General features: G+C 33.7%; 1 long non-coding RNA gene across 1 annotated transcript; it reads left to right on the top strand.

The window, feature by feature from the left end:
* The first annotated feature begins 1,381 nt into the window (after positions 1–1,381).
* On the top strand, positions 1,382–4,796 carry LOC127552415 (uncharacterized). Its single transcript, XR_007951369.1, has 3 exons — positions 1,382–2,377; positions 3,246–3,311; positions 4,351–4,796. It is a non-coding gene; the product is annotated as an uncharacterized LOC127552415 (long non-coding RNA).
* The last annotated feature ends 1,348 nt before the right edge of the window (positions 4,797–6,144 follow it).

Raw genomic sequence — 6,144 nt, 5'->3', positions numbered from 1 at the left:
GTTTTTGAGATAACTATTGTGCAGTCATACCTTATACTTGTAAATTGATTTTTTTGAACCCAGTTTAAGACTTTGTTTCTTTTATTATTAATAATAATAAATTTGATTTTATTACAGTTAGCTCAAAAATCTAGCCTAACAAGATCTTTTTTTTGGATCCTGTTAGACATCCCTCACAGTTTTTGACAATAAGGTTTCAATTTTGATAAGCTCATTACCTTTTATCCAGGTCATTGATAGAATCATAAAACAGCGTTGTTTTTGTCCATTCACATCTGATTTATCATGACCCCACGGGCCATACTGTCCATGGAATTTTCTTGGTAAAGATACTGGCATGGTCTGCCATTTGCTTTTCCAGTGGATTAAGACAGAGGGTGGCTTGCCCAGGGTCATGCATATAGTGTTTAAGGTTGGATTTGAACTCAGGCATTTTTTATTCCATTCCCAGCACTCTCAGGGGTCCTTAAACTTTTTAAATAGAGGGCCAGTTCACTGTCCCTCAGACTGTTGGAGGGCTGGGCTATAGTAAAAATAAAAGCTTTGTTTTGTGGGCCTTTAAATAAAAAAACTTCATAACCATGGCTGAGGGGGATAAAAGTCCTCAGCTGCCACATCTGGCCCGAGGGCCGTTGTTTGAGGACCCCTGCGTCTAATTGCTAAGCCATTAATTCAAATGGGTTTAACCCTGGCTTGGGGGGGATATTGAATTTTTGCATAATTGTCTTTGGCTTCCTTTCTGGAGGACCCCAAAACTTAGGTGATTTAGTGAGGTAACTATCACTAAAGTGAGGCTAGGTGGATTCTGGGATATTTCTGGGGGGATATTAATTGCTCTTATGACAGAGTACAATGTAAAAGGAGAGTGAATTGAATGAAGCATGACATCAAGAAGAAAAGATTCACCCTTGCTCAGAACTTACTGAGAACCGGCCTAGAAACCAGCTAGAACCAGTATGGGTGAATCATGAGAATTTGAGATCCCTTCTCTCCCCCACCCCCATCCCTTTGGAGAATGCTGCCAGAATCTTCTCTACCCCATTGAAGCAAATCACGTGAGTAACATGAGCCACAGGAATTTGAGAATGCAGGGGAAGTCCCCAGCACAGAAGTCCCCCAAGAATGAGTGGACAAAAACAAAAGAAAAGAGAAGTCGCAATTCCTATTTCCACTAGAATAGCTTGTCGCCTTATAAGAATAGAAAATATATTTGTTTTACTTTTAATTTTTTTTCTAATTAAATATCAATAACCTATATGTTCCTTGAATGAATTCTTTGGAATTGTGAGGGCAGGAGAGATTGAGAAAGATAAAATATACAAAGGGGAAGAGGAGCTGAATTAAGAAAACTGGAATTATCAACTTTTAAAATATTTTTATAATCATTAGTGGAAATTCATAGAAACAAATAGCTATAATCGAATGGAATATCTAATGTTTTTAGTGTCCTCTAGGGGCTACTAGGAATATGGCAACCTACTGAAATACTGAGATACTTACACATGTGCAGATCAGGGAAGGAAACAGTACAAGAATACTACTATATAGTGAACATAAATATTACACAAGGAATCATATCATCACCTTTTGGGTGCATTTTAACCCATTCAATAGATATGTCCTTGTATGTTTAAGAGCAGCGCTACTATCAAGATATTTAAATATATCATTTAGCCTGAAAATATAATGAATAAATTAACAATTCCAAAACTATTCTCTACCCAGGATCAAAATAGCATTAAGAAAAACTAGTCCCAAAGTTAAAATATCATTACCTTTGAATCCAGAGATTCTAATGTTACTTGATTGACCCCAAAGAAGGTCATTAATGGAAAGAAAGGCACCTAATATATCAAAATACTGGAAAATATTTGCTGGGGATGGGGAAATAGACGCCCATCATTTGGGGAATGCATAAACTAATTGTGGTACAGGAATGTCATGGTAGGGGTGGTTTTAGTTTTATGTGGGCTACTAATGAGTGCCTGCAGATTGTCAAACCTCTCTCCTATCAATTATTATGCCTATGCATTGCTGGGGTAAAAGTCCTGTTTTGCTTCTCTATGAGTATGGGCAGGATCCTCTTTGTCCATTTCTTCTTTTTGCCATTGCCCACTCATTCTTCCTCTCTTTCTGTGGATATTCCTATCCAGCATCCAATATACTGACTGGTTCCAAGGGCAGATGAACTAGGTATGTCTTCCAAGGGGGTATAATCATTTATCTTTTCACAAAATTTAGATAACCCAACCTGGAATGATCAGGAGAGAGAGAGAAAAGTTATTCAATCACAGGTCATTCTTGAGGTCCAATTCTACAGAAAGCCTTCCAGAATTCCTGGCCTAGTGACTGTGGCAGAGCTATGGAGATAGAAGATGTAAGTAATGAGAACAGTTTTTTATGATTTGTTTTAAACTTTGAAGTTGTATTCTTTTGATCCTTTATCAGTAAAATGATTTTTATTTTATTTTATGGTCCATAAATACCTCACTGCATTTTTATGCTAAGAATAGATCAAAGGACTGGCCTAGGTTAATCTCAGCCCAAAATAAATGTAATGTAATATTACTATCCTATAAGAAACAATGAGCATGATGAATACAGAAAAGCTTAGAAAGGCATATAAATTGATGCAAAATTAAATAATCAGAATTAGGAAAACATTATATACAATGAGTACAATGGACATGAAAACAACAGCAATGATTATAATAACAACAAAATAATTGAAACTTAATTCTGCAAAATCATAATGATTAAACTTGGCTCTAAAGAAAATATATGAGAAGACAGCTCCCCCTACACTTCATTGTAGAGGTGGGGGACTTTGGGTTATAGAACATTACATATATCAGATTCTTTTTTGATATGTTGGTTAGTTTTGTTGAATTGGTCCCTCTTCTTCCCCCCCTTTTTATTATAAGAAATAACTCTGAGAGGGAAAGATAATAATAAAATAGGAAATAAAGATAATATAAAAATATATCAGTATGCAAAACTATACAGAGTCACTCTATAATTTTTATGTGGACCAAGGAATATAAGTATATAAACTAGGTATATAAGTATATAAAATAGGTATAAATACACATCAAAACATTTACTGACAATAAATAATAATTTTGTGATTCCCCATGTTCAGTTACAAGACCCCAAATGGGATTGCAAGCAACAGTTTAAGAAGCTAGGTTCTTAGAGAGGTACTAGTACTTATCTCCAATATTCTATATCCATCTTTTGCCAAGGAGAAACTTCGACTACTGCCAGGAGATTGGAGCTACAAGGGCTGGCCATCCTACTCTTTTTAAGAAGTGAGTACCAGGCTGGAATTGTAGCTATCCACTCCCCTAAATATTGTTAATGTACGTGGAAAGTTATTAAGTTTAACCTCCTTTCCTAATTTGTCTCTTTTAATTAAGGAATGCCCCAAACTATATTCAAAAGCTTCACTCCCTTCTTAGCAGATATCAGTTACACAAAGATCTTCACTCATAGTGAATCATAAATAAATAAATTTATGCAAGTTAACAGTAAACCAAAATCAGAAAAGTTATACAGATGAGCATACGCCAGACAATAAACAGAATGGTTCCAAAGGGAGCAGCAAGCTCAGCAAAGAGTCCTTAATCTCACCCAAGAGAATTTTTAAGAATTCCATGTGACAAACTTGGAAGAAGGCAACCTTAAGGTGCCAGATCGTATACATATTTACTTCTTCCCAGAGTCTTTCATTCCCTCCAGAGACGTTCTGTGAGAAGAAAATAGAACTACTATATGTGTTCTCTTAAAATCAAAAGAAAAAGATCATTCCCTGCCCCCCTCAAGCTGTCCCTTATGCAGGAATGAAGCATATAGTAATTATTCTTTCTATTACTGAGGAAAATCTTATGCAAATGTTAAACTTGAGATTCAGCTTACATTCCTTAGATGAGGTCATTGTGGATGCTGACAATCACATTAACGTCACCATCAATTTTTTATGTGTATTTCAACTGGACTAATAGGATCCCATGTAGAAGTGATGTTAAATATTGAAATTATGTATTACAATATTGTCTTGGACAATGGATCTTAAATTATCATGATTTTTCAATCTTTTTATAATAGATATTGGGGGAGAATATGTTTAAAGCCTTTAACAGGGTTTATTTTAGGTGATTTGAATGATAAAAGCTATTAATATTTGGGATATACAGAGGTAAACTTGAGATTTCTCCAAAAAAGAGGTGAATACTGTGGTTCTTGCATATACAGACCCTTCAGTATTTACTAGATTGTAAATTCTGAGAAGAACTAATTCTATGTTTTCCAGAAAAAACAAATTTTAACTCAATTTTATTTTATTTCCAGTTCCAAATCATTTCCCCACCCAGAGAAAGCAAGAGAAGGTAAGAAAAAGAGAAGTCGTTAGTAATATGTATCGTCATACCAAATGAATTTCCACATTAACCATGTTTCCCTCTACCCCATTTCCAAAAAAAAAAAAAAAAGACAGAAAAAGAGAAGAAATAAAATAACATATGTTTTATTCAATACCTTGAGTCCATCAGTTCTCTATCTGGAGGGGAATAGCATGTTTCCTCTTACGTCCTTTGGAATTGTGGTGAGTCATTATGTTGCTCAAAGTTACTAAGTTTTCACAGTTGACTATGCAATATTGTCCCATTACTGTACAAATTATATAACTGGTATTATTCACTTTGTTTTGAATAACTTCATATAAATCTTCCCAGATTTTTCTGACACCATTCCCTTTATAATATCTTAGAACACAAAAACATGCCATCACATTCACATAGCATAACTTTTTCATCCATTCCCTAATTGAGGGATATCATCCAGTTTCTAGTTCTTTGTGACCATAAAAAGAGCTACTATTTTTTTTTCTTTTTTTTTTTAAATCTCTATAAAGGGTATAAACCTATTAGTGCATGTACTAAGTCATTGGGTATATGCATTTTAATAGCTTTGGGACATAGTTCCAAATTGCTTTCCAGAATCGTTAAACTAGTTCACAAGTCCACCAACAGTTCCTATTTTTTCCACATACCCTGCAGCATTTGTCATTTTCCTTTTTTTGTCATTTTAGCCAATCTGAGGAGTTTGAGATTGTATTTCAGAGTTGTTTTGATTTGTAATTATTCTAATTATTAGAGCATTTTTTCATATGGCTATTGATAGTTTTGATTTCTTTCTCTGCAAACTGCCTAGTCATATCCTTTGGCCATTTATTGATTGGGAAATGTCTCTTACACTTGTAAATTTGACTCAATTTCCAAATTTTTTTAGGATTGAGATCTTTATCAGGTAACTTGTTGTAAAGATTCTCCTCTCCCATTTTCCTTCTTTAATTTTAAATTTAGTCACATTGATTTTATTTTTAAAAAAAAACCTTTTTAATTTTATGTAATCAAAATCATCAGTTTTAGCTCCTGTGAAAATCTTTATTGTTTGGTCATGAAGTTTTTTCCCACCCACAGATCTGACTTAGATCTATGCACCACTAATTTGCTTTTGATAACAATCCTATATAAATCATATATCCATTTTGTGCTTAGCACACATTATGTTGATCTATGCTTCATTTCTACCAGAATACTTTATAGTTTTTTTCTGATCTATGTCAAATAGTGAAGTCTCTTCCCAATAGCTGGGATCGTCAGGTTTATCAAACACAGTATTTTTTTTTTGTCTCTGTATATTATGTACATAATCTATTCCATTGAGCAACTTCTCTGTTTTTTACCCACTACCAACTTGTTTTCATTACTACTGTTTTGTAGTATATATATATTGAGAGCTGAGTTTGTTAGTCCCTCTTCCTTCCCATTTTTCCTATTGATTCTCTTAATGTTCTTAACCTTTTGTTCCAAATGAATTTTGTTATAATTTTTTCTAGTCCTCTATGATGTACTTATTTGATAATTTGACTGGTATAACACTAAATAAATAAATTAATTTATACATTATTGTTACTGTTATTTTTGGCATAGGCTACTCATGAATAATTATTTTTCCCAATTATTTAGACCTGTCTTTCTCATGTGGAGTATTTTATAACTGCGTTTATATAGTTCCTATATGTGTCTTGGCAAGTAAACTCCCAAATATTTTATATTGTTGGCAGTTTTTTCTTTTAAATAG

This window comes from Antechinus flavipes, chromosome 2, assembly GCF_016432865.1.
Source record: "Antechinus flavipes isolate AdamAnt ecotype Samford, QLD, Australia chromosome 2, AdamAnt_v2, whole genome shotgun sequence".
NCBI lineage: Eukaryota > Metazoa > Chordata > Mammalia > Dasyuromorphia > Dasyuridae > Antechinus > Antechinus flavipes.
Note: the sequence above shows the minus strand (reverse complement) of the source record. Positions and strands in the feature narration are given on the sequence as shown.